Source organism: Eschrichtius robustus, chromosome 6 (genome assembly GCF_028021215.1).
Source record: "Eschrichtius robustus isolate mEscRob2 chromosome 6, mEscRob2.pri, whole genome shotgun sequence".
NCBI lineage: Eukaryota > Metazoa > Chordata > Mammalia > Artiodactyla > Eschrichtiidae > Eschrichtius > Eschrichtius robustus.
This window is the reverse complement of record NC_090829.1, coordinates 21345155-21370451: the sequence shown is the minus strand read 5'-3', so window position 1 is coordinate 21370451 and position 25297 is coordinate 21345155. Positions and strand designations below refer to the sequence as shown.

At 48.3% G+C, this 25297-nt stretch overlaps 1 protein-coding gene across 1 annotated transcript in view; it reads left to right on the top strand.

Moving 5' to 3' along the window:
* Positions 1-1165: 1165 nt before the first annotated feature.
* NMNAT3 (nicotinamide nucleotide adenylyltransferase 3) overlaps positions 1166-25297 on the top strand; it is a 123900-nt gene continuing 99768 nt past the window's right edge. Inside the window, exon 1 of the mRNA XM_068547335.1 lies at positions 1166-1243. The gene's annotated coding sequence lies outside the window, so the exon portion shown is untranslated. The remainder of the gene's footprint in view (positions 1244-25297) is intronic.

Sequence of the window (25297 nt, the reverse complement as noted above, 5' to 3'; positions counted from 1 at the left end):
GTACTAAGAACCTGTCACAGATGCTAGGGAAAGCTGGGAACGAGGTGTGCAGCAGTCACAAAACCTTGACATCACCCTTGATATCTCTTTTTTTTTGCACACTTCAGTTTACTCCATTAGGAAATCCTATTGGCAGAAACTGATGCATCTTGACCTTCACCGCCCCTGTAAGGACTGGGAGTTATGGAGGGTTCTGGGTGGGCAGAGGAGGCCAGGCCACACTGGGGAAGCAAATTCAAGAAATAAATTACCTGCGAAGATCTCAGAGGATATGGACCTGAATGTCCAAGGTCCCAGCATTTTGTTGTGATTGCTTTTTCCCATTCTAAATAAATTTTCATTTGCAAGGCTTGATTCTGTAGGGCTTTCTAAAACAGCCCTCCTACTCCCCTCCCCCCACAATTGTGTACGCTTCAGGCCCCAGAAAGCCTTCATCCACTCCTGGTTTGAGGTGTCAGAGCTCACCAGGGCAGGACTTGAGAACAGAGGGGTAAACTTGTCAGGAGAGGGAAGGCAGGGGCGCAGGAAGAGAGTAAATCCTCATCGAACATGGCAGAAAGTCAACAGATAACTCAAGAAACCTCTGTGTAAGCTTATTTTTTAGCGACAAGGGGGTAAGCACTAGCAGAACTCAACGCAGTAAGTGCTATAAAGGACTGCGTGGTGGGGCGCAAGGGAGAGGGCTCTGTTGCTTCCATTATAAGAACATGCAGGTAATTTTATTTTGTAAAAAGTGCTCATGCATTACTTAGATATATTTTTAAATTCGATCTTTAAAAAAAGAAAGTAAAAAATAAAAATAAGTAATAAAACGGAACGCAAAACATAGAAAAATAAAATGCAAAGGTGCACACAAGCCAGGGAGTGGGAGCAGAGGCGGGGCGCTGGGGGCGTGGCTTGGCACGAAGGGGCGGGGCGCTGGGCGGGGTCTCTTAGGGCCCGCCCCCATGGAGGAAGTTGGGCGCCGCGGTTTCTCTCTGACTCCGCCCACCTCGGGAAGCCCTTGCAGCGCAGGGTCAAGCTCGCCTTAGGCCCTCTCCCCAGCGCGGGGGTGGGAAGGGCAGGTGACTGGCTGCCCAACCGTAAAGGGCGGTGCGTGCGGAGGCCTGGAGCGGTCTTCACCGGGCCTTGGGTGCGGGGCCGCGCGCGGGCGAAGAGCCCCAGTTCGGCGCCGCCGGGCCTCCAGTCCCCTGCAGTCCACAGAGGCTCACCGAGTGCCTCTGCGGAGCCCCGCGACGCGCAGGTAAGCGCAGCCAAGGCCGGGCCTGTTCAGCCCGCCTTTGCCCTGGCGGGCGCCCGCCGAAACCTGGCCCGCGCCGGGGCGACAGGTGGCGGCGGAGTGCGGAGCCCGGTAGCCCGTCTGGGTCGGATGAACCCCAGAACGCCTCCTGTGTACAGCCGGCGCCGCCCATTCTCGCCACAGCGTTATCGACCTAACCCCAGCACCCCTGTGGCTCAGACCCGAGCCCATCTTCAGCACTCGCGCACTCAACAAATGCAAATAAGGATCCACCAAATCCTGCATGCCATATGAGTGCCCGCCACTGGGCTCAGTGCTGGGGGGTACAGTGCGGGCCAACGAACGTAGTGCCCACCCCCCGTGGAGCTCGCGGTCTGGTAAGAGAGACCCACAGCAAATAGGTAATCTCCACACGTGAGTGTAAAAGTTAAAACTGAAAGATGTGTGAAGATAGGAAGTGCAGGGTGCTGGGAGAGCATTTAGCCGGTGGTCCCCATCTATAAAGGATGCTGGAGCTCACACTTCAGTATGAATGGCAGGGTCCCAAGGTGGAGAACGATGGAGCAAACACACTTGCTGGGAGAGAGTGTGGCTTGTTTGAGAAAAGGAAGGTCAGTGGGACCTGCCCACTGAAAGTGGGAAGCAAAGCAAGTTCCCTAACTTCCTCCTCTGTAAAATGGGACTGTTCCTCCCCATTGACGATTGAGACTTTGCATGTAAATGACTTAGTGGTGTTCCAAGCGTGCAGTAAGTGAAGTGAAGGTGAATATCCTGTGGGTGGAGCAGGGTGTTGATCTGGGCTGAACGCAGTGTGCTACCTCTGGGCACTCACTTCCCCTCTCCTGGAGTGCGTCTCCTTGTCTGAGTAGAATCTCTCAAACAGCTTGTTCTCTAAAATGAGGACTGCTTTAGTCATTCATTCTTAAAATATTTAACTGGTGCCCACTTTACATTGGCCTTGCCCTCCTGGAGCTCATGCAGGGCGGGCCAGGTGAAGTACACTGGTAGTCTCAGCCGTGGTGCTCTGGAGCCCAGAGGAGAGAGCCTGATCCAATCGCCTTGCCGGGGAAAGCCTCCTGCTTCCGTCAGGGCCAGGGATACATTTCCCAGAAAGGCGCACCTGTTAGTGCCAACACCAGGAACCCCCTGAGAACATAAGGCTCACACTCCTCTGCTGAGCATGTTACTTCCTTATTTTCGTTGGTGGCATCTCCCCCCAAAACGGGCCAGAAAACTCCCAAGAGGCAGCAACCCTACTGGTCCCTCGCTGAGGACCCCCAGGGATTTAGGAGAGGTTTGGAAGCTTCAGAAAACACCTGGCTGGTGACTGCTTGGTATATTTTATTGGCTTGGATGATGCCAATTCCTTCTTTGGCTCGGTTTATACTGTTGGTGGAGACTGCGGATTTGCTCTATGAAAACGGGCCGGGAGGCCCAGAGAGTGGAGAACACAGTTGAGAGAAGAGTCTGGCACCATTTGTGAGTAGGGGTAAAAAAAAAAAAAAAAGCAGAGGACAGGTGTTAACAGAAGGGTGCTGGGGGAAGAGGGGGAGAGGGCAGGCTTTGTGCAGCCACTCTGTTTCCCCTCGCAGACCGTGGCAGTGCCACCTGCGGAGAGCAAAAGGAGACCGCTGGGTTAGGCAGTCACAGACCTGGGTTCAGGTTCTTATTTGTTACTTCCCAGCTCTGTGCCTGACCCTGGGCAGGTCACTTATTATCTGACTGTGCAAGCTTAAGACAGCGCTTGGCATCTAGTTGGCCCTGAAGAAATGTAACCTCCCTCCCTCTTCCCCTAAGTGAACTAAAATGGGAGTAATAATAGTGCCCGCCTAAGAGGGTTATTATGGGGCTTTAATGAGTTAATGTACCTAAAATACATAGAGCAGTGCCTGACATGTAGAAGTTACTGCTGCTGCTGCTGCTATTGTTATTATTCCTTATTCTGGGTAAAAATTGGTGAAACAAGGCAGGCAGAAGATAGGAGGTGGGGGTGAGAGGTTGGTTCTGAGGAACTGTGCAGGGTGATTAGTGGGGGAGTTGTGTTATCTGTTGCAGTGGTTTTACCGGAAAGCATCAGCCCTGGCAGGAAAAAGCGGTGTTCTGGGTGATAAAGGGCCTCTTGGGCAGCCAGGCTGTCAGAAGGCCTGAAGACTCAGGCCAAAGAAAACACAGCAAAAGCATGGGGGGAAAACTAGGGCTGAAAAACATCCAACGTTGTCTTGTCTGAGACCGGTCCAGGAGCTGTGGAATCCAATTCTGTAAGCCCTGTACCCAGCAGAATACTGGGCCCATAATGAAGGTATGAATGAATGAATGAATGAACGAATGAACAAAGGAACCTAAACCCACAGATCAAATTTCTCAGTGTGCAAGTGTGCTGTTAAAAGAAGGGAGTATGAAGATAGGGAGAGATAACTAATGTTTTTAGGCCCTTGCTAAGGGCCGAGCATTTTCATGTATGTTGCAGCTTAGTGGTGAACACTGCAGCTTTGGAGTCAGATGAAATTGCCTGTGTGACCTCACATGCGTGACAGAAGCTCTCTGAAGTACAATTTTGCATCTGTAACATGGGACTCATTGCCCCTCATTTGTAGGGCCGTTATGAGCAGTCAGTAATGCTCATATATAAGTGTGTGGTGTGCCATCCTCAATGCACAGCACAGGGTTTGGGAAGTACTCAGTCAATAATAGCTGCTGTTATTATTATTATATTGATTAGTCCTCTCAGTGCTGTCCACTGTGATGAGGAAACGGAAGGCCACAGACACAGATGGGTGGCGTTGATTCTGAACTCTGTCCCGTCTGGAAGCAGAGGTTCTCTGCAGATGCTAACCAGACAGCTTTATGTGCATTTCATGCATTACTTAAAGCACTTGACTATGTGAAATCTTAAAAGGAAAAAAAACTGCAAAATTATAATTTATGTGTCTTTCAAGTTCAGGTATTTTATCATCTAGATAAATCTTGCATGCATCTATGTTAAACCACTTTGGGCTGTCGAAGCTTTTAAATAAAGTGGCTCATCCTGACCAGTGTCTGTCTTTGCTCGTTTATCACAGTTCCCTGGTAAAGACAGACAGATCCCATTTGGCAGGGCAGGCCTCAGGACGGCAGCTCCTGCCCCACCGTTTTAGCCGTGTGGTTCTGCATGGTGTGTTTAACAAACCACAGTGGACTCGTGATTCCCTCATCATTGTCTCTCTCATGTACACATAGACCCACAGCACCAATCTTGGAACTAGGAATAGAAAGGCGTTCTGTGGCTAGTGTGAATCTGGGGAAATCACAGGTTCTCAGTGATGGGTTTGGGGGGTGAAAACGCCTTGGATGAATGTGGCGGTGTCTTCTAGAAGTCAGGGCTGTCTGCCCTTTCCACCCAGGAGTGCCGTCTCTGGGTCTGGCCTCCCGCCCAGTAAAGGTCTGATCTGCGTCCCCATGCCTTCCTGCTGTCCCTGTCTCTGGCCGGATCTGCCCCGAAAGCTGGAACCCCTGCAGCACCTGCAGGGGCACAGCCTATTGCAGGGAAGCCTTTCCGAAACAACCCTGCATTCCCATGGTCCCACTGGGCACCTCTGCTGGGCATCACTTTTCCTGCTGCCCTGGCATTACCTCCTCTGTGGGCAGTGAGCGCTTCCACAGCTATTGGATTGAGCACCCCTGGTGCCCAGCACCATGTCTTGCTCATTTTCCTCCCTCCTTCTCTCCCTTTCTTCCTTCTATACATGCTCAGGCAGGGTCCTGGGGATGAGAATGCTGAGACAAAGTGACACAGTCTCCACACTCATGCAGCCCAAAGACATCATGGGACAGATTAGTGATAAAGACAGAATTAAGCACATGACCACACACACAACGTCAAGTTATAAACCAGATTAACTGCCATGAATGAGAAGCCTGGCATGCCAGGAGAACGCATAAAGGTGGGATAGATATAGAGATTTAGTCAGTATTGATATAGATAGAGGGGGCCCGGAAATGTTGGTTGGAGGCTTATACTGAATTATTTATAAACCTTTGAAGACTGTTGGATAATATTTTTCTATGAATTCTGGCAAACAATATTTTATGCAGCCAAAGTAATCTTATAAGAATGTGTACTTTAAAAATCACTGAGCTTTGGCTTCCAAATGGGAAAATAATGCTAATGCTCCGGTTTACTTAACCCTTTAGAGTTGCAGAGCCCCTCCTTGGATGTTGTCTCATTGGATGTGCTACTTCTCAGCATCTCTCATACTAGGTGGCGGCAACATACTGGTGTCCAGCTCACCTGGGGTAGATCGGGCGTGGTGGGCCTTGAGGCCCTCTCCCTTCAGAGTGACAGGGACCACCAAGAGCCTATCTTTTTCTCCTTCTTTGATATCTCTGGGCACATCAGGCTGAGGTTCTGGCATAGATTTTATGACATTGCGTCTAGAGACCTGTCATTTGAGGGGAAAGAAGGGCAAAGCTGACTGCTCTTGTCCGGGTGTGTGGAGGACACCTGTCTACATGCAGCTGAGGGACGGCGGGATAGCTGGCAGCGACCTACCCCTCCAAAGCCCCGCCATCCCAGCGTGGTCCCTCGTCAGGAACCAGCGTCCTCCAGAGGCACACCACGCCTACCTTCAAGCCCAGGCAGTTCCTCTGAGAACAAAGAGAAAATCATACTCGAAGTCCAGTTTTAAATAAGACATGATCCAAACAGCCCCAGGAAGCATTCTTTCTCCATGACTAAATATTATTAGAGAGTTATTTTGTTTGGCCAGCGCTGATGACAAAATACATCTTCGATCCCCACCTGTCTCAGAGGTAGACCTTATTACAAGAGATGAGCTGCCATCTTCCCCGAAGCAAAGGAAGGAAAGTCGCATCGCTGTGCAGAAATTGAACAGGCCTCCGCACCAGTCTTGGTGGGGTTGGGCTTGAGCGCTGTATTCTCAGGGTACAGGTCTAATAGGCTTGTAATCGTGTGGCTCTAAGCCATGGAGAAAAGAAGTGGCTCTGGAAATCTGCCTTCCATAAGGCTGACACACAGTGACGGTATTTATTGCCTCTAGGAAGTGCATGTTAAGGGGTAGGTATTTATGAAAAGTGTTCTGAGGAGTAAATGTGCCCATCAGTCAGCCTGGAACTCTTTAGAGCTCCTAAGATGGTTTTAAATTAGAGCCAGTCTTCCTTCCTGCCTTCCGCCTTCCATCAGCACCTCCCTCCCTTGCTTCCTGTTATAAAAATGAACTGTCAAGGCAGGACACAGCCCAGGTAGGAGTGTGGGAACTCTCCTGACTTGCAGAGTTCACGTATTCAAGGCAGATGTGTGAGGGTTCGCGCCTTGATTCCGGTCCTTCCCACCTAGTTACCGCATTGGCAAGACAGGAGTGTGGAGCAAGGCTGAGCAACGAGATCAGCCTAACTGCCCCCTAACCACAGCCACCAGCTGCTCTGCTCTCAGCCAGTCTGCCAGAAAGGGTGGACAGTTGGTGGGGCGGGGGGAAGAATGATGAAAACAAGTGATGCAAACTAAGCTGAATTGGGGCCCAGTAAGTGGCATATGGGAGAGAATGAATGTCAGTGTCAGGGAATCCCACCAGGCCAGGTAAAGAGCAGGCTTTAAAAGGCTAGAAGTTGCTCTGTGAGCAGTTGATCATTAGAACAGAAGGCCTGTTACACGAATTAGTGTGTAGGAGTCTAACTTGAAATTATTATTGACCTTCAAATGTTCATTTTAAAGATCAGAAATTGGTGTTTATTGCACGAACCCTATACTTAGTATCAAAGACTGCTTTGCTTTTTAATTCTCCCATCAGGCCTTCTTCTATGTAACTTTTTTTTTTAATTTCATTTAATTTTTTTAATACAGCAGGTTCTTATTAGTTAACAGTTTTATACATATTAGTGTATATATGTCAATCCCAATCTCCCAGTTCATCCCCCCCATCCCCCCCCCCGCTTTCCCCTCTTGGTGTCCATACGTTTATTCTCTATATCTGTGTCTCTATCTCTGCCTTGCAAACCGGTTCATCTGTACCATTTTTCTAGATACCACATATATGCGTTAATATACGATATTTGTTTTTACCTTTGTGACTTACTTCACTCTGTATGACAATCTCTAGGTCCATTCACGTCTCTACAAATGACCCAATTTCGTTCCTTTTTATGGCTGAGTAATATTCCATTGTATATATGTACCACATCTTCTTTATCCATTCGTCTGTCGATGGACACATAGGTTGCTTCCATGTCCTGGCTATTGTAAATAGTGCTGCAAAGAACATTGGGGTGCATGTGTCTTTTTGAGTTATGGTTTCCTCTGGGTATGTGCCCAGTAGTGGGATTGCTGAGTCATATGGTAGTTCTATTTTTAGTTTTTTAAGGAACCTCCATACTGTTCTCCATAGTGGCTGTATCAATTTACATTCCCACCAACAATCCAAGAGGGTTCCCTTTTCTCCACACCCTCTCCAGCATTTGTTGTTTGTAGATATTTTGATGATGGCCATTCTGACCGGTGTGAGGTCATGCCTCCTTGTAGTTTTGATTTGCATTTCTCTAATAATTAGTGATGTTGGGCATCTTTTCATGTGTTTGTTGGCCATCTGTATGTCTTCTTTGGAGAAATGTTTATTTAGGTCTTCTGCCCATTTTTGGATTGGGTTGTTTGTTTTTTTAATATTGAGCTGCATGAGCTGTTTATATATTTTGGAGATTAATCCTTTGTCTGTTGATTCGTTTACAAATATTTTCTCCCATTCTGAGGGTTGTCTCTTCATCTTGTTTATAGTTTCCTTTGCTGTGCAAAGGATTTTAAGTTTCATTAGGTCCCATTTGTTTATTTTTGTTTTAATTTCCATTACTCTAGGAGGTGGGTCAAAAAAGATCTTGCTGTGATTTATGTGAAAGAGTGTTCTTATCTACAGTTTAAAAAAAAAAAAAAAAAGAGTGTTCTTCCTATGTTTTCCTCTAAGAATTTTATAGTGTCTGGTCTTACATTTAGGTCTTTAATCCATTTTGAGTTTATTTTTGTGTATGGTGTTAGGGAGTGTTCTAATTTCATTCTTTTACATGTAGCTGTCCAGTTTTCCCAGCACCACTTCTATGTAACTTTTATGATGCTATTGGTCGACCTTGTCTTAACATTTTTTGTGTGTGAGAAAGAGGATGCCAGTTTCTGTTACCTGGTTTATATTTTATGACTAATCCAAGGACTGTAGATGATAGAAGTAGGGGGGCTTCCTGTTTCAGATGTCACTGAATTGCTGCCTTTTGGCTTCTGGAATTCTGTCTTAAGAAAATAATTTGAAAATTGGAAAATGCCACTGTATGAAGATGCATCATTATTTATAATGGTGAAAACTTAGAAGTGACTTGAATATCCAGTATAGGAGGGTAGTCAAGTTACAGAACACCAGGTTGGTGGAATATTTAAAAACAGGAAGATTAGTAATGAGAGAAGTCATTACCCGCTCAGTGAACAGAATACTGTTCCATGAAAGATGTATTCAGGAAAATGGTCTATGAGGGGTGCCTCAAGGGGACAAGAATTGCATTTGAACAGTGGAACAATGGCTGACTTTCTTCCATATTTTAAACTTTCTATATTGTTTTATTACTCCTATAAAGTCTTTTTTAAATTCTAAAACGAGCCAAGTTCAATAATGATCTTTATGCTGCTTGCAATTTTAAGGTCACTGCATTCGTGGCCTTATCCTGATTAAATCTCTTACTCAGCAGTTTCTAAGGCCAGGCTTGGCTCCCTGCCTCGGTGTCTCTGGTCGAGGGACATCCACTGGGGCCACTGGTTGAGTGGCCAGGAGATGTGCTCCCTCTGGCTGTGTAGACTTAGATTCTCAGGGTCTTATAAGTTGGAGGCGGCAACTGCCCACCCCTGCCCTGCAGCCTCACACCCCTCTGCCAGTCTCTGTCATCCCTGTTCCCCACCTAGTCCCCAGTGGTGGGGTAGGGATGGGGGGCTTGGGTTTGCAACCTTTGGGGGCTTCATTGGTAAAGTTTCAGCAAACTCTGCCCCCCGGCCCCAAACACACACTCACTCCCTAAGTCAGCAGTTGCCTGGGGCGGCCCTACATCACTCTGGCTTCTTGTCCTGCTTAGGCCTTGGTACGCCCGTACCTCAGGGCCTGGATTTTACATTCTTGACGCCAGCTCTCCCAGTGTCGGCCCTGTCCCCCTCCATCCTCTGCTGCCCAGTGCTGGCCGGGGGCCTAGTGCTTGGCCAATGGTACGTCCTAAAGCAGCAGTTCTCATACTCAGCTGTCCATACGTTGGGAAATCATGGCACGTGTCCTTATTTGAGACAAGGATTTGAGTCTGTGTGGTTTATTTGGAAGGAAATCCCAAATAAAGAAGGGAAATAAGGACGTAGGGAAATGAGCCAGTGAGGCGCACCATCGAGCCCGTCACCATCGTGGACCACTGGAGTTTAAACCTGCTGGGAGTTTCCGGCAGCCAGTGTGTAGAGCACCCATCCCAGAATTGGCCTCTCCTGGGGATGGGCGGCTGGATATATACACACCCTTGCGATCCGTCATTGGTTGAGCAAGGCTCCTTAGGGGAAGGGAATTCTCTGGGACTTCCGGCAGCTTCCAGTCACCAGGTAAAGCACCAGGGCAAAGGGCTGCAGGTGCTGACTCATAGAAGACGCTGGCTTGCTCTGAAACAATGAGTCCTGAGAGCTCAGGGCGTAGCACGGACAGCGTCTGCTGTGCTGTTCCTCCCTAAACACCATGAACGTGATCAGTGCACTAAACTGAAAATAACCAAATCTGTAATTCTGTGCTGAATCTGTTTATACTCAATTGAAGACTACCTTAAGAGTAGCCAACCCTCAAAGTTTATGAAAAATCATGGGAAGAAAACTTTAGATAAGAAGAATATTACCATTTTTTTCCCTGTGAGTTGCGCTAGACTACCAATATTTGATTTAAGTGACAGAACACTAGTATTCTGCAGCCATGTACTTTGAGACCCAACACTTTGAAAGACGGCCTGAGTATATAATAAGAGTTATCTTTATTTTGGCAATGTTTCCCCCTCTCTTGTAGCTCGATTCTTTTCTGTTATTTTTCAAGTGTAATACATTAAGATGACCCTAAAAGAAAAATTCATTGGGAGAAAACATAGAACCTCATTTGTATCAACCCATAATTATGTCTCCAGTGCCGTGTTTTAATATTAATGCTGGATTCACCATACTGACACTGATACCAGAGGATGGGAGAGAATGTCTGTAGTTATGGCTTTAGACACTGTGATAAATGTTTTGTAGTCATTGCCTTTCTATAGAAACACTCCATCTCCAATTAAAGATTTAGTAAGCACTTCATCAAAGTATCTGTTAACAATTGACATACAATATGGTTGTGCTGACATTTCAACTTAATTCACTCTATAGTTTGAGTCCCAATCCATTTTATATGCCTGTTTTTTTTTCTATGCATGGAGGAGGAATAATGGCAGAAATTTGGGGGCATATTGCAGATTCTAGAAACATTTCCATGTATTTATTATTATTGTCTGTTGGCATATTTGTCACTACAAATGAGAAAGCCTTACTCCAAGAGAAGATTTAAAATTGTTCATGTAGCAAGCTCAATAGGATTTAGTGGCTAAATCTCATATGCTTTGAGTTATGGGCATTTTAGTATTTGCATAGAAGGGGCATTCATTCAAGATCCCGGCATTTTAGAGAAATGAGGCCATTTCCCTTTAAGGTATGGTTTAATGTGTGTTCCATAAAGAGCGGGATGGTGGATGCTTGGTGCTAGTGCCCTATTCCTGTGTTCTGTGTGCACAGCAGACGTCACTCCCTGATACCCAAGCCTGCATCCTCCTCTACAAAGCGTTCCCTGCAGCCACTCCAGCTCATCAGTACTGGCTGACTAGATGAAGCCTGTGGACTCCCCATGCTGTTGCACACCTTTGTACTTGGCCTTGACATTACTGTGCATGGCCAGCAAAACAAAGGAATACTTCACAGTCTCTCTCTAAAAAAAAAAGATGAACTCAAGAGGTAGTTTTTCCTCACCTTGTGCTTTTCAGTCGCCTCTTTGTTGTGCAGACGGTATCTACTCAATTTGTTAATGTTTGTCTCCTTTGTTTCGTTCTATTATATGCATTTTGATTTTTCCCTTTCTGCCTTTTCCCCTCTAATGTTGCTCAGAAGATAAAGCAGGGAGCCCCAAATTATTTGCTGTTTGGTCTCATCAAGTTTGGTTGCAGTGATTTGTATTGATGAGAATGCATTGAGAGCTTCCTTTTTTCCCCACCACTTCAGGAAGACTACTCTCCTATAGAGAGGTCACCAGTGACCTCTGCATTGCCAAATCTTCCAGAGCTTTCTCTGTATCTTCGGTGTAACATTTGACACCTCTGACCATGCCCAGCTCTTGAACTCTTCTTTCTTGCATTTTCCTCCTTCTTCCCTGATGATGATTCTTTGACTTCTACCTGCTCCTTTTCCTCTGCTGGCATTTTCAGTGGGGCATCCCCGGGGGTCTTCTTCTCTTGTTTGTGCACTCCACCTGGATGACTTCATTCCCGGCCCTGGATTTTAATGACCACCTTTACCCAGACGCCTCCTGCATCCTCAGCTCCGTCACATCCCCTCTCTGGAGCCCAGACCTTGGTACCCAGCAGCCTGCTGAATGGTGCCCCTTGTGGTCCCCATGGGCATCCAGAGTCATATGTTTCATTTGTTTAGACTATTCCTACTTTCATAGGGCCAACTAAATACTTGCCCCCAGGGTGGTTTCTGCTACCCCCTTGGGCTTATAGGTAAACTGTTCTAAGTGTGTCAGAAAGCTTCCATGTTGGAAAATCAAGAGTAAGACAGAGGCACAAACCAAGAACTGCTCCTCAAAACTTAAGGGATTGAAAGAAAACAGTTATTTGGTTCTTGTCTCTACAGTTCTGGGGGTTGGCTGGACTCAGTGAAGCAGGTCCCACCCTGGGGATCTCATCTAGTGGCAGTTAGTTGGCCATCTCAGTGCCCCCCCTCACTCAGGGCCTAGTGGCTGGGACCTGGGCCGGGCGGGGCTGCTGGCCTCAGTTCCCCCCTGCAGGACAACTGGGTTCTGAGAGCAAGCATCCCAAGAGGACCAGGTGGAAGCTCCGTCACCTCTCTTGGCACACCCTCAGATGTCTCAGGGTGTCATTTCTGCCATATTTACCTGCCTGCCCAGCTACAGAGGGACAGAACGTAGACCTGCTTCTCAACAGAAGGCACGCCAGCATCACGTTGCAGCTGTGTTGGAAATGCACCTAAGCCACAGTCCCCAAACGTGTCTAACTATCCCTTTGAGAACTACCCTAAATGCCACAGAAGCTTTACCTTTTATTTAAAATTTTTTTGGAATAGGTAACATATTTACAGGATTGGAAAGTTAAAAAAAAAAATGTAAATGTATTCAATGAAAATGGTCTTTCTCATCCCATATCCCATACCCTTACCTCCCCATAGACAACCACTGTTACGTTTCTTTATAATTCTTTGAGAGTTTATAGGTCTTTTTTATATTTCACCCTTATACAAAACTCACCATTTTGCATTTTGCTTTTTTTTTTTTTTTTTTTTTGCTTAACAATATGTCTGGGAGAGATTTCCATATCAGTACATAAAGCATTCTCTCCTTCCCTCTCTCCCTTCCTCTCCGTCTCCCTCCCTCACAGATGCACAGTATTCCACTGAGCAGCTTTACCCCAGTTTACTTAACCAGTTCTCTGTGGGTGGGCCCCGGGCTGTTCACAGCCTTTCTCTGTGACAGATGCTACTGCAGTGCGTAACATACATATGCCATCCTTCATGTGAGACAATAAACTAGGAAATCTTCCTCAAGGGCTCCAGCCTGTTATGTGCATCCTCTTCCCATAATGCCTTGCAGCTCCTTCCATCGTGCACTTACCTGCCTCCTCTCACTGGACTGTGGGCTCCCACGGGTCATGGGCTGTCGCCGTTGTAGCTCATTTCCACACTGCCTGGCACAGGGAGCTCGGTGTCCACAGTGTGCAGAGGAGGCCTGTGGCGAGGAGGGGGAAGAAGGAAGAGTAGGGAAAGGTGACTGAGTACAGGTTTCTGGGTGGCCTGTGATCCACCTCCTCTAATGTCATTTGGAGCCTTGTCTCTTAGTGACAGGTACCACTTGAGGCCTAAGTGGGTCCTCCCTCAGTCACTGAAACTGGAACCTGGTCCCACCCTATCCTGCCTAGCTTCATGGCTGTACCCCAGGAGGCTTGGGCCCAAAGCCCAGTTTTTGTGCAGTCTCCCTGTTCAACCCAGGACCACTCTCTGACAGCTTGTCCTTTCCTGCTTGAGGAAGTATCCTTAAATCACATATTTTCACTCTTTCTCTGCTGGGAAATGTATTCCCTAAGGAATATAGATTGTTTGTGTTAAATTAGGGAGGCTAATCTCTAACCCCCACGGGAAAAATGGACAGTTATGCTAGTTGTTTTAAAGAAGGCTTTCTGGGGATGTTCAAGATTCTTTCTGTTACAAGGAATAGAAACCTCACTCAAACTAAGTCAAGCAAAACTAGGAATATGGCTATTAGAATAAAAACGTTTCAGGGTATCAGGCACAGCTGGATCCAGGTGCTCAGATCATGGCACCAGGAAGTACACCTTCTCTATCTTTCAGCAGTTCCACTGTGAACACCACTGTGTTGGCTTCACTCTCTAAGGTAGGGAGAATGGCAGCTCCAGGCTTATGTGGAGTTTACAGCTCCTGATTTCAGAAGAAGATACTCTTTTGTCCAGTGTTCATATTGAAAAGGGGCTCTGCTTTGTCCTATAGTTAAGGTTTTCTGGCCATCTTGATTGACAGACCTTCCAGAATCATAAGGACTGGTAGCAGAGCAGTTTCCAAAACAAAGGGACGCAGGACCAACACATGGAGTGGCCCACTGCAGATGGTGATTCAAAATTCAAATTTCAGACTGTGAGGAGTACCTGAATTGGAGGTGGTAGGCCTAGGAGTGAGTTAAAAAAAATTCACTGTGCTCATCTCTCTATTTTTGTATATGTTTGAAATTTTCTGTAGTAAATAGTGCTTTTTTAAAAAAGTTCATTATAAAAGAGAAAAGAGCAGTTTTTTTCTGCCTTGATTTGGGAACTCTCAACAAAAAAGCCTGCACATCCCTGTATGTTTACTGTCTGATTTTCTCACTCTCTCATATTCTTTTCATTGTGTAAAGAAACCTTAATCTTTACTCTCCTCTAAGCTGGGGATTGGGAGGAAAACACATAATAGTTGACTTAAGATTTGTGTGGTGTGCTGGGAGGGGCACGGGGGTAAGGCAGTCAGGTGTCCGTAAGTCCATATCTCCATGGTTCCCAGGACAAAAGCCTTGGAATATTCCAACCAGGGGAAAGAAGGAAGTCGATGCTGGCTCCCTCTAATGGTCAGTACTGGAGCCTCAGTTAGTGTGGACAAGACTAGGTGAGAGTTTCTTGGGGTCCTGGGCTTTCTCACATGTGTTATTAGGAGAAGGTCAAGGTCCTCAGACTGTCACAGACTGGCTGCTAGGAGATATTTTAGAGAGTGCTTAGATAGCCTTTTCATTTTGTAAGTGAGGAAACTGAGGCCAGAGGGGTTGAGTGACTTGCCCAAGATCACACAGCACAGTAGCAGAAGCAGAGCTAGATTGGAGTCCCCATAATCTGACATCTGAGTCTGGTACCACTTAATAGCTGTGTGACCTTGAGTAAGCCCCATTACCTCTCTGAGTTTCAGTCTCTCTCTGGTGGATGGAATAATGGCCCACATCCCAATCCCTGGAACCTGTGAATAGGTTTGGTTACATGGCGTGAGGGAATTAAGGTTGCAGATGAAATTAAGGTTGCTAATCAGCGCACTCTAAAATTATCTGGATCATCCAGATGGGCTCGATGTAATCACAAGAGTCCTTACAAATGAAAGAGGAAGGCTGGAGAGGCGGTCACAGTGATACAGTGTGAGAAAGACTGGGCCGGCCATCACTGGCTGGGAAGATGGAACGGGGCACGAGCCAAGGAATAGGGCGGCCTCTGGAAGCTGGAAAAGGCAAGAAATGGATTCTCCCTTAGAGCCTCCAGAAAGGAATGCAGCCCTTCGACACCTTGGTTTTAATCGAGTGAGACCTCTTTTGGACTTTTGACCTCCAGAAGTGTGAGAGAATAAAATGTATATTGTTTTAAGTCACTAAGTAAAGGGGGGTAATCATGTCTTTCTTGAAAGATTGGAGTGTGGAGTCGGGGAGATATTGTCCAAAAATTACACAGCAAACTCCTGGAATGTAGCAGATGCTTAATAAACAGTAGTGTTGATGGTGGGCAGCGGTGGTGGTGGACAGTGGTTGTCATGAACACAGAGTAAAGGAGGAGGAGCTGATGGCAGGTGGTTTTGAAGAACCAGGGTTGGTGCCTTGAGGTGAGGTTCGGGGCTAGCGGGAGGCCAGTAGGAGGCACCACATGGCCCAGGTGGGCGGCCAGAGGCCCTGTGCAGGGAACGCTTCCGCTCTGATGGTCCAATGGCCTTCCTCCCCCTACTCCTCAGCACTTCCATCTGGCAGCGCCGTCCCGCATGGAGGACACGGGAGCTGGGAAGGGCCCGCCCTAGGACCTCTTGCATCAGGCAAGCCCTGCCTTAGAGATCTGCAGGGTGCGGGCCTCTCTCTGCCTGGCCCTCGCTCAATCTCATGCCTTCGGCTGCCCTTATGGCCTTAAAGGGGATCACTGCCACCCCCAGTGGCAGCAGCAGAACTTCAGTGAGCTCGTTACTGCCCAAGCAGTGTGCTAGGCGCTCCACGACAGAGCCTGTGTCACTGTCTCCTTCGGTCTTCATGACTGCCCTCTGAGTCAGGCCTTGTCTCCCACATTACAGAGGAACACACGGAGGCTCCCAGAGCCCAGGCGACCTGCTCAAGGCAAGCGTGTCGCTGGCAGAGCTGGGCCTACGGGTGGGTTCGTCTGATCAGATCCAGCCTCCTGGACAAGACTGGTCACCGAGTGGGAGACAGCTGACTGGAGGGGCCTGGGAGCGCTCTGTTTGGATGTGGTGGCACTGTCGGGGCGAGGTCCCCCAAATCTCCAGAAGGGGACACCACTTGAAGGAAGGCCCCTCCACCCTCTCGCGCCTCTGGGAATGATGGAGCCCCCAGGTGGAACAGGGGTGAGCGCATTTGCCTCCTGGAGACCTTGCGGGGGCATTCACATCTGCTCTGTCTCTCCCGGGGTTGCCCAAACTGTATCGATATTTTCTTTCCTCAAAAGATATACGCTGACATTTGGACCTGTCTTATATGATATTGAGGGATTTTTGTTAATTGTTGTTAATTTTGTCAGGTGTGATCATGGTATTATGAATAAGTAAGAAAGTGGCCTTGCTTTAGAAAGTGTCCTTTATTTTCGAAGTATTCAGAGGTGAAATGTCATGGTGTTTATAACGTGCGTAGTTATACTTCCAGCGGAAAAAAGGTGAAGTAAACTTGGAAACACGTTCATGAGCATTTGGAGACGGCTGTGTTGCAGTCCATTACACTATTTCCTCTACTTTTCTGTATGATGTAATTTTTTATAATAAAAAGTTGTTTGGTTGTTTTTTTTTTTTTAAGTCATTTGCTGAGGCCTCAGGACGTACTTTGTCTTGGGCTGAATTAGACACAGCTCTGCACTCTGGAGACCCACAAATAAATGCTGGCAGTGGTGGGCGGAGCTTGGGAGCAGAGGCAGAGGGGTGTAGGGCGTGGGTGGGGCAGCCCTCGCAGGGGCGGGCTCCTAGGCGGAGTCACTTAGTGGGACCAGATTCTGGCTCTCCCAGTTGTGATTGCTCTCCTGGAGCTGTGTGTAGTCAGTGCAGAGTCAGGTAACTACGAGACAGCTGGCCTAGTCTTTTTTGATGCCTGATCACAGAGAGAGTTCCTGCAGTGTTCGACCGTCCTTCCCAAGGCTGCCTGATTTGTCCTTCGTGGTGGCATTCCGCCTTTGCTGTGTTAGGCTAAGAGAAAAGGACCGTGGTGTTTTGTCCAACATCTTCTCACGGTACGTACACTTAAGACAAATTCCACTTGTCGCTGCTGACCCCCCAGCACATTTTCCTTGGCAAATTCTGTAATCTTTTGAGTGGTACATGAAAGTTCATTTTTCAGCCTTAGCATTGGAAGAGATAATCAGATTCCGTGGGCTCCTGTTAGCCTCCTCTTTCTTTGCATTTTTCCTTATCAAAGTAGCCAGCCGGTGAAGAGAAGCAGCCCTCAGAGCGTTTGTTCTTATCTTCTCAGTATTTCCAAGGACTTTGACAAATCTGTAGAACTGTGTTGAGCGTCTTTTAATACAGACGTTACTGCCAGCCAAGAGGCCAAACTCGGCCAAGCACTGGTTTAGCTCTCTAAATACCGTGTTATTCTTCCACTAGCACTCTATTTCTTCCCTATAAGCCTTTGGACATAGGAACACATAATAGGTGACCTCTGAGTGGTAATTTCATATATTCTGGGTGAAATGAATTGTATCAGATCGATACATCCGTAGACTCATCACATTTTCTGGGCTGCGAGGGACTCTGAGATGAATCTGGTACAGCTCTGTTAGTAGAGGAAACATTCATTTTAACTGCATAGTCAATTCTCCATTAACAAGGGTAATGGAGTGGAAGGAGGTCAGTGATAATCAAAAATCATGGTGAAAATAAAATTGTAGTCAACAGTGGATTTTCTGAGGGCTGATTAACTGGTTTGTGAATTCATTGAGGTTAAGACACGGTGGACACCAGGTTGTCATCACCTTGGTAATTCTCACCACCTGGTCTCCACCTACCCTCTCTGTCCCAGGGAGGAGAAGGGCTTCCCAGGGGCTGGCTCAGGCAGAGCCAGCTGACCTTGGCCAGATTGGTACCATGAAGGCTGCTTTTAGGGTTTGTTGCCCATGCCCCTTGAGAAGCGGTTCTCAAACTTGAGCTGCACCAGGCCCACCTGGAGGGCTTGTGAAGCCCCAGATTGCTGGGCCCCATCCCCAATTTCTGATTCAGTAGTTCTGGAGTGGGGGCTAAGAATTTGCACGCCTAAGAAGTGGCCAGGTGATGTGATATGTGCCAGCCCAGAAGCCACACTTGCAGAACCGTGGCTTTCCAAACCATTCTCGTCATCCCAGCTGCACATTAGAATCACCTGGGGAGCTTTTTAAACCTACTGATGCCCTGATACACCTTGGCCAATTATATGAGAGGCTCTGGAGGTAGGACCCAGGCATGGGTGATTTTAAAGCTCCAGGTGATTTGAATGTTCCTCCAGGGTCGATGACCTCTGCTCTACGGAATGTTTCCCAGCACCACAGTCATCTGCATACAATTCTCATGATTTTTTTTCCCTATCTTTACTCCCTGTGTATTTGTTTAATATTTCTTTAAAGTTTTTATGTAAATAAACTTATTTTAAAAGCAAACTAGGGACTTCCCTGGCCGTCCAGTGGTGAAGACCCCGAGCTTCCAATGCAGGGGGCACGGGTTCGATCCCTGGTCGGGGAACTAAGATCCCACATGCTGAGAGATGCAGCCAAAAAAAAACCACAAAAAAGCAAACTATATATCCCTTTCATGTAGGAAAACTAGTTTCACAGGCCAGCTATAGGACATACTTGTAACAATAAACATATTAAAGTTCTGGCCTAGAATCATCTTGCATCCCATCACACTTTGAGAGTCTCTACTCTAGAACTGTGATTTTCATTCTTTTTTCACAAAGGTGACGGAATACACTATGTCTGCCCTTCATCCCCTCCCATGGGTCAGGCAGGTCTATGCTAACTCTGAGCACACCTGGTCTTCTCCCCACAAGAGAGACAGGTTAGAATGTAAGCGTGACTTCATTACAGAACAACCTTGATGAGGCAATAATCTTTACTTTTAAAAAAGGAATTCACCAATGGGAAAATTATCTAGATAAACTGTGGTACAGCCAGAGAATGGAATACTACGTGCCAATGAAAAGGAGGAACTACTGATGGACACACCCCCTGGGAAGCCAGACAGAGACTATACACTGTAACTTAGAACAGTGGTTGCTTGAGGAGGAGGGGGACTGGGAGATTGAGTGGGAAGGGGCGTGAGAGGACTTTCTGGGGCAATAGGATGTTCTGTGTCTTGATAGGGGTTGGAGTTACATGGGTGCCTGCATTTGTCAAAATTCGTTGAATGGTACCCTCAAGATTTGTGCATTTCACTCTATGTTCAGAAAATGGGGAAAAGAATGCTAAACCAATACAGAACTCCAGTCAGTGATATGCTTGCTGAAGTGTTCAGGGAGAAGGGTATTGCTGTCTGCAGCTTACTATGAAAGGCATCCAAAAAATAAGCTGAATTGACAAATGGATGGAGGGATAGATATATTACACAACAAACATAATAAAATATGAATAGTAGAGTCTAGGTGGGGGATAGCCAGGTGTTCATTTTTAAATTCTTTCAACTTGGCAGGATGTTTGAAAATCTTTCCTATTAAAGATTGAGGAAAATTTGACATATACATTCAAAACAACAAACAAGTGCTTTCCCCGCATGCCTGAGCTCTCCGGCATCTGCCACTCCAACAGCTCCCTCGGAAGATGAGCCGGAGGGTCAGAGGGGTGAGCCAGGCGTGGGAGGGCGGGGCCCTTGAAAGAGGCTGCTGCTCTGGGAGAGAAGCCTGTGGCTCCCTGTGCTGGGCCCCCTGCAAGAGGAGAAAGCCAAGAGCACTGCCTTCCTTCACCTACGCTGTGTCCTGGGTGTCCCCTGGGAGGGGCTGTGCAGAGGCGATGTCAGATGTGACCCGCAAAGACCACCTGGACCCTGTCACAGAAAGGCAGGTGTGAGTGGCTGAGGAAGAGAGGGGCTTCCCAGGCCCCTCCAGCCGGCAGAATTCCAGAACATGCCACCCCTGTGTCTCCCTGGGGGAGAGTGAGGGTGCTGAGGCATGAGCTTCCCATCGCGGGTATCAGGCAGGTGCAGTGGGCAAGAGCGGCCTTTTCAGGCCTGGTAGTAGAGGGCGGTCCGGGGTGCCCCCCGGCTGTGACGGGGACCTGAGGCACCTCTCTGGGCTGCAGGGTCCTCCCCGCCCTCCACGCACCCCCACTGCACACCCCCGTGATACACCACAGCAGACCGGTAACCCACCTCCACAGCACAACCCCGCAAGACACCTGCCAGCTTACAACAAAGCGCACAACATAAGAGCTGTGAGTTGAGTTCACTCAGTGTCCTACTGAGGACCGTAGCCCGGGGGACATTCTCTCAGTAGCTCTGAGGGTCTGTTCCAAAGAGGTAAGGGAGGAGGTCAGCATATGTGTGATCTTGGTGAAAGGTAGGTGTAATCAAGCACACATCTCAGGGGAAGGTTGCTGCCAGTCACGAGGATCGGGCACCTTAGTTAATGGTTTTAGTGCCTTTTTATGTATGGAAAGATGTGAGAATTGGGGTGGTATGGTCAGGCCACTCAAGATGGCTGTTCTCTTGCTCTCCGGACATCCCCTGCTCGACTAGAGCCTGCCTCACCTACACCCTACGCACACGACTGCCCTTCCTACGTACTGGTCCCCGCCCCAGCTAGTGACTGTTCTCATCAAGAGGGGTGGTGAGGCGTGTGCCCCTCTGCTGGTTTCCCTGGTAACCGATGAGCCGACCTGAAGTACTTTCCCCTATCACTGGCAACCTCCCCCTGCCCCCAGGAGCGAAGACGGCCTCCACGTCCTGCCCGCAGGTGCGGTGTCGCCCCAGGACTCTGCTCCAGACGTGTAAGCTCCCCCATCCTTTGAACCATTGACGTCTCTGTCGCCGACTCCGGGCTCTTCCTTGGTCTTGAGGCTGAGCAAGCCCAGGGCTTGTAGGCCTGCGGGGTGCAGCCCAGCAGGGGTTCATAAAAATTTCTCCTGCAGATATCTAACTCTCTGAAGGCCTGTTCTGCAAGCTTTTCCCAGAGCACAGAGCGCCTTATTCCTGATCTCCACCCTGACCTCCTCCCCGGGTGTGCTGAAGGTCAGCGACTACGGTGGCTAAGGACTTCATTCTCGTAGAACCAGGTGGCGAGCGACATTCTTTAGCTGGCACGTCCCAGCTGCAACCCTGCAGCACCCTCCATGTCACCCCCCGACAGCAAAGCCCCCAGGGGGCCCACCCCCATGATGCACCCCACGGCACACCCCTCGTGAGATGTCCCCCGCATCGTGATTTCTACCACACGCAGCACAGCACAGCCCCCATCACCTGCCCTTGACCTCCCCACATCCACCGCACGCCTCCCCATGAGACAGCCCCTAGACCCACCCTCCGTCAAACCCCTCCATGACACCCCTTGCGACACACGCCCAACACAGCCACAGCACACTTCTCACTGTGCGCGCCCGCGCGCGCGCACACGCACACACGCCCTGCTGAACTTTGAATAGAGGCCCCCTTGCCGTTGAGGGTAGAGCGTGTGCGTTAACCTGCTCTCACCTCTCCTTACTCGTGCAAGGATCTTGAGATACGCAGGATGGAGGACAATTTACTCTTGAGGGAAGGATTTGTGATTGACGTCTAAAAGATGGTTAATATGCTTATTACATCTAGTGTTTCCTGCAAAAATGAATGAGCCCATCTTGAATACCAAAGCGCCTGGGGCCTGGGTGGAGGGGGGAGTCTGGGGCCCCTCTTGGTTTCTGCGCCTTCAAGGCAGTGGGGAGTGAAATGACCCAGCCTTTGTGATCAGACGGGAGCTTGTCCTTGCTCCGCGTTTCCTGGTACCGCATCTTTAGATGAGCCCCGAGCTTCAGGGGACCATCAGAAACAAGATGATAATACGTACCTCTCTGCATCGTGTTTGCAAAGATTAAAGATAATGCAAAAGACAGGGTAATAACAGGCTTGGTATAGGTGCTGTCGAAATATGAGTTAGACCTAAAAAGTGCCTAGTGCACAGTACACTAAATAACTTTTAGCCGTTGTCAGTGTTCCTATTGATTATTGATTTAGTATGACTGTGGTTTATTATTGTCATCCACAAGGGTTGAAAATGTGAAGAGGGCAGCATTTAGAACTTCCCCAGCTTTGATGATATGAGCTTTTGCTTTGACCACATATGGCGTTTTGAACATTTAAGAAGCTGCTTGTCGTTTTTTCCATGTCTGACCCCCGCTCGAGAGTAGGGACTGGGTCCTCTGTACCCTGGTCCCCAGGACTGAGCACGGTCCCACATGGAAGATGTTAGGAATTTGGGTGGTTGGCGTGGTTTCTTGATGAGCAAGTCCTCCCAGTAATGAAACTGTGTAGCTCAGCAGAGCTGGGCTTTCGAAACAAAACTGCCAACAGCACCTTTTAAAGCCACAAAGCCACAGTCGTGTTTTCATTTACGTACTACTCTGTCAGTTAACGTTACGTGCCAATTAAATGGGACATTAAGCTGCCAATAGGCATGCGACTCTGCACGCTAGCATCTTCCCCACTTCACTTAGTGAGCTGGATTCCTTGCCTCCCATCCTTTCCCCAGGCTCTTCCTCACCCACATCCCAGCCCTCACCGGGACAGGAAGACCACCAGACATGGCTCTGGCTGGGTCTCCTTTGGGAGAGGGGTTCGCAACACCAGTGAGTGTGGCTGGTTCCCTGTGGCATTCCAATCAGAATTTGACCAAACGTTTCAGTTGCTTGGATGCATCTGAGTTGGTGACAATCCCATCTTTAAAAATCCCTCCTAGAAGCAGAAAAGGCAGGAGTTAGTGCCCAAAAGCGCAAGGGGCCTACCTGCTACCTAAAGCAGCTGGTTTTCAGGGAGCCATTTTAAGAGCTCTCATAGCAGCCGTTCTGCTGGCAGCCCAGCTCTTCCTGGTTTTAGGTAAACTGATTATGGTGAGCAGGTGCACCTGTGAGATGTCCGGAGAGCCTGGTCGTCTGACACGGCCCACGAGCTTGCATTTCATTTTTCAAACCCTTGCTTTTATATTTCTATTGGCAAAAGGTGCTTAATTATTCCCTGCCTTTGTGGCTCGGGCACTTTAGTAATTTAAAAGCGCTTCTTGTCCTTCTTCATCTAGAGAAGTAAAAATATCATAGAAAATGGGTAATTTACAGCTACAGTGCCAGGCTGATAATCAAAACCTTGTAAACGGAAACAGGAGCATATGCTTATCACTTCTCGAAATGAGAACGCAATTGAAAGTAGCTGCGGCCTCAGAGAGAGGGATTATGGAAGCGGAAGCAGGCTGACTTGTTCGTTGGAGATCTGTCTGCTCATGAGGCTTGTAAGTTGCTGTTGCCTCAGGAGTGGTGAATAAAGGAAGGTGTCTCTGGAGGCGGCTTTGCCGTTCAGGAGACCCTCAGCTGATCACTTTCGGATTGGTCATCCCCTGTGTAACCATGCAGAGGCTCACCAGCCACCACCATCATGATCAAGTTCAACCTTGCCAACATAGAGCACAGGCCCTGGAGAATGCTGTCGTCTCCCCGCTCCCATCACCACCCCATCCCCCTCCACCAACCTTAGCTACTCTGTTGACCCTCTTGCATCCCTGAACCTGACATGCCCCATGGCCTCCCACTTCCCCAGGTTTGCAAACACTCTTTTCCCAACTCATTGCCTCCTGCCTAATTCCTATTCATCCTTCAAAACCCCAAACACCTGTTACTTCCTCTTGGAACCCTTCTGTACCCCTTTTGCACGCTCTCAGCCTGGCTGGGCTGGGAGCCCTCTTCTGTGCCCTCAGGCTCCCTCTGTTTCCATTTATGCCAGTTCCAATATGTGTTGTGAACATCATGTAGCCTGTCTGCCCCGCCACCAGCACAGTCAGGAGAGCCCTGTAGGCAGGAATGTGGCTTACCCTTCTGTCTCCCTGGTTCCTGGCATACTTCCTGACACATAGTAGATGCTGATTGATGTTTGCTAAATGAAAGGATTATTAATGGCAGTCAAGGAGTTTGAAACAATTTTAAAGTTTGTCTTTAAAACATGGTGATCCCATTGATCAAATAAATCCATGATGCATTCTACAGCCAGCTGGGAGATTTGTATTTTTGGTGTCCACGTTCATTTTTGTGATGAACCAATGGGTGGATCATGAGATAGGTCTGCCCAGTTTTCAAGTCAAAAGCAGAATCGGCCTGAGAGACATCATGGTTTTGCTTCTGTCTTCAGTTCTACCTGCCTCTGTATCATAATCAGGAAGCAATGTGCTTACAGCTTGGCATCTTATTTTTGTGATTTTATTGGAAGTATGGAAGGGCACACAAATGCTCTCAGCGTGAAAAGGAGGTCAGTCTTATTAATGAAGAGTTTCTGAGCCCAGAATCAAGTTTATCTCTATTTATGCCCTTCCTCTGTAACCCAGAGTCCAGCTCTCTCTCTGCCTGCCGCTGAGTAGACACGTCCGCCAGTGGTTGGCTTTCTCATCACTGAGCTTATTCTCAGCTTGTTCCAGGCTCATGGGCAGTAGGGGTACAACGTTTACGTTTAAATCAGCCCCCTGGTTTGAAGTTCATTTTCTTTTTATCTGCAGGTGTACTTGCTGGAGGCTCGCTTTCCTGCTAATCAGTTACCTCTCATGCCCCAAGCCAGGGGGAAGAAGGGAGCAAGGTGTGATTCCTGCCCAAAGGGTCTCACCCGTAAGACACTCCCGTAGAGTGGGGATGTTCCGGAGCCATCCTCGGCCCGGGGCTGTGCCGTCTCAGGACTCTTTAGGTGCTGTGTGCCCTCCCAGCTGCTGGGACCCAGGGAAGAGAGAGGAGAGGAGTCCAGGCAGGGAGGTGGGAGGCACCACGTGCCCCAACCGCCTCCCTTAGCTTGTCCCCATCTTCCTGACCCATGGACCATGCATCTGCACTAGCCAGGATCTCTGGTCCCTCGTATCTGCATCCGGCTCTGAGATGCAGTCCCGCCCTGGGTCTGAGTTAGAACGTGTTGTCCACTATGTGACTCTGGCAGTGAGTGAGTCCAAGGGGAGGGGAGGGGCTGCCTGGATTTGCTAGAGGAGTTTCTGGAGTTGGGGTAGGGCTGGTCTGTGGGAGGCTCATTTCTCCATTGAGCCAGCGTTTCCTAAGCCCAGATTATGTTCCAGTCCTGCATCAGACACAGAGATCCTAAAGGCAGTGAGT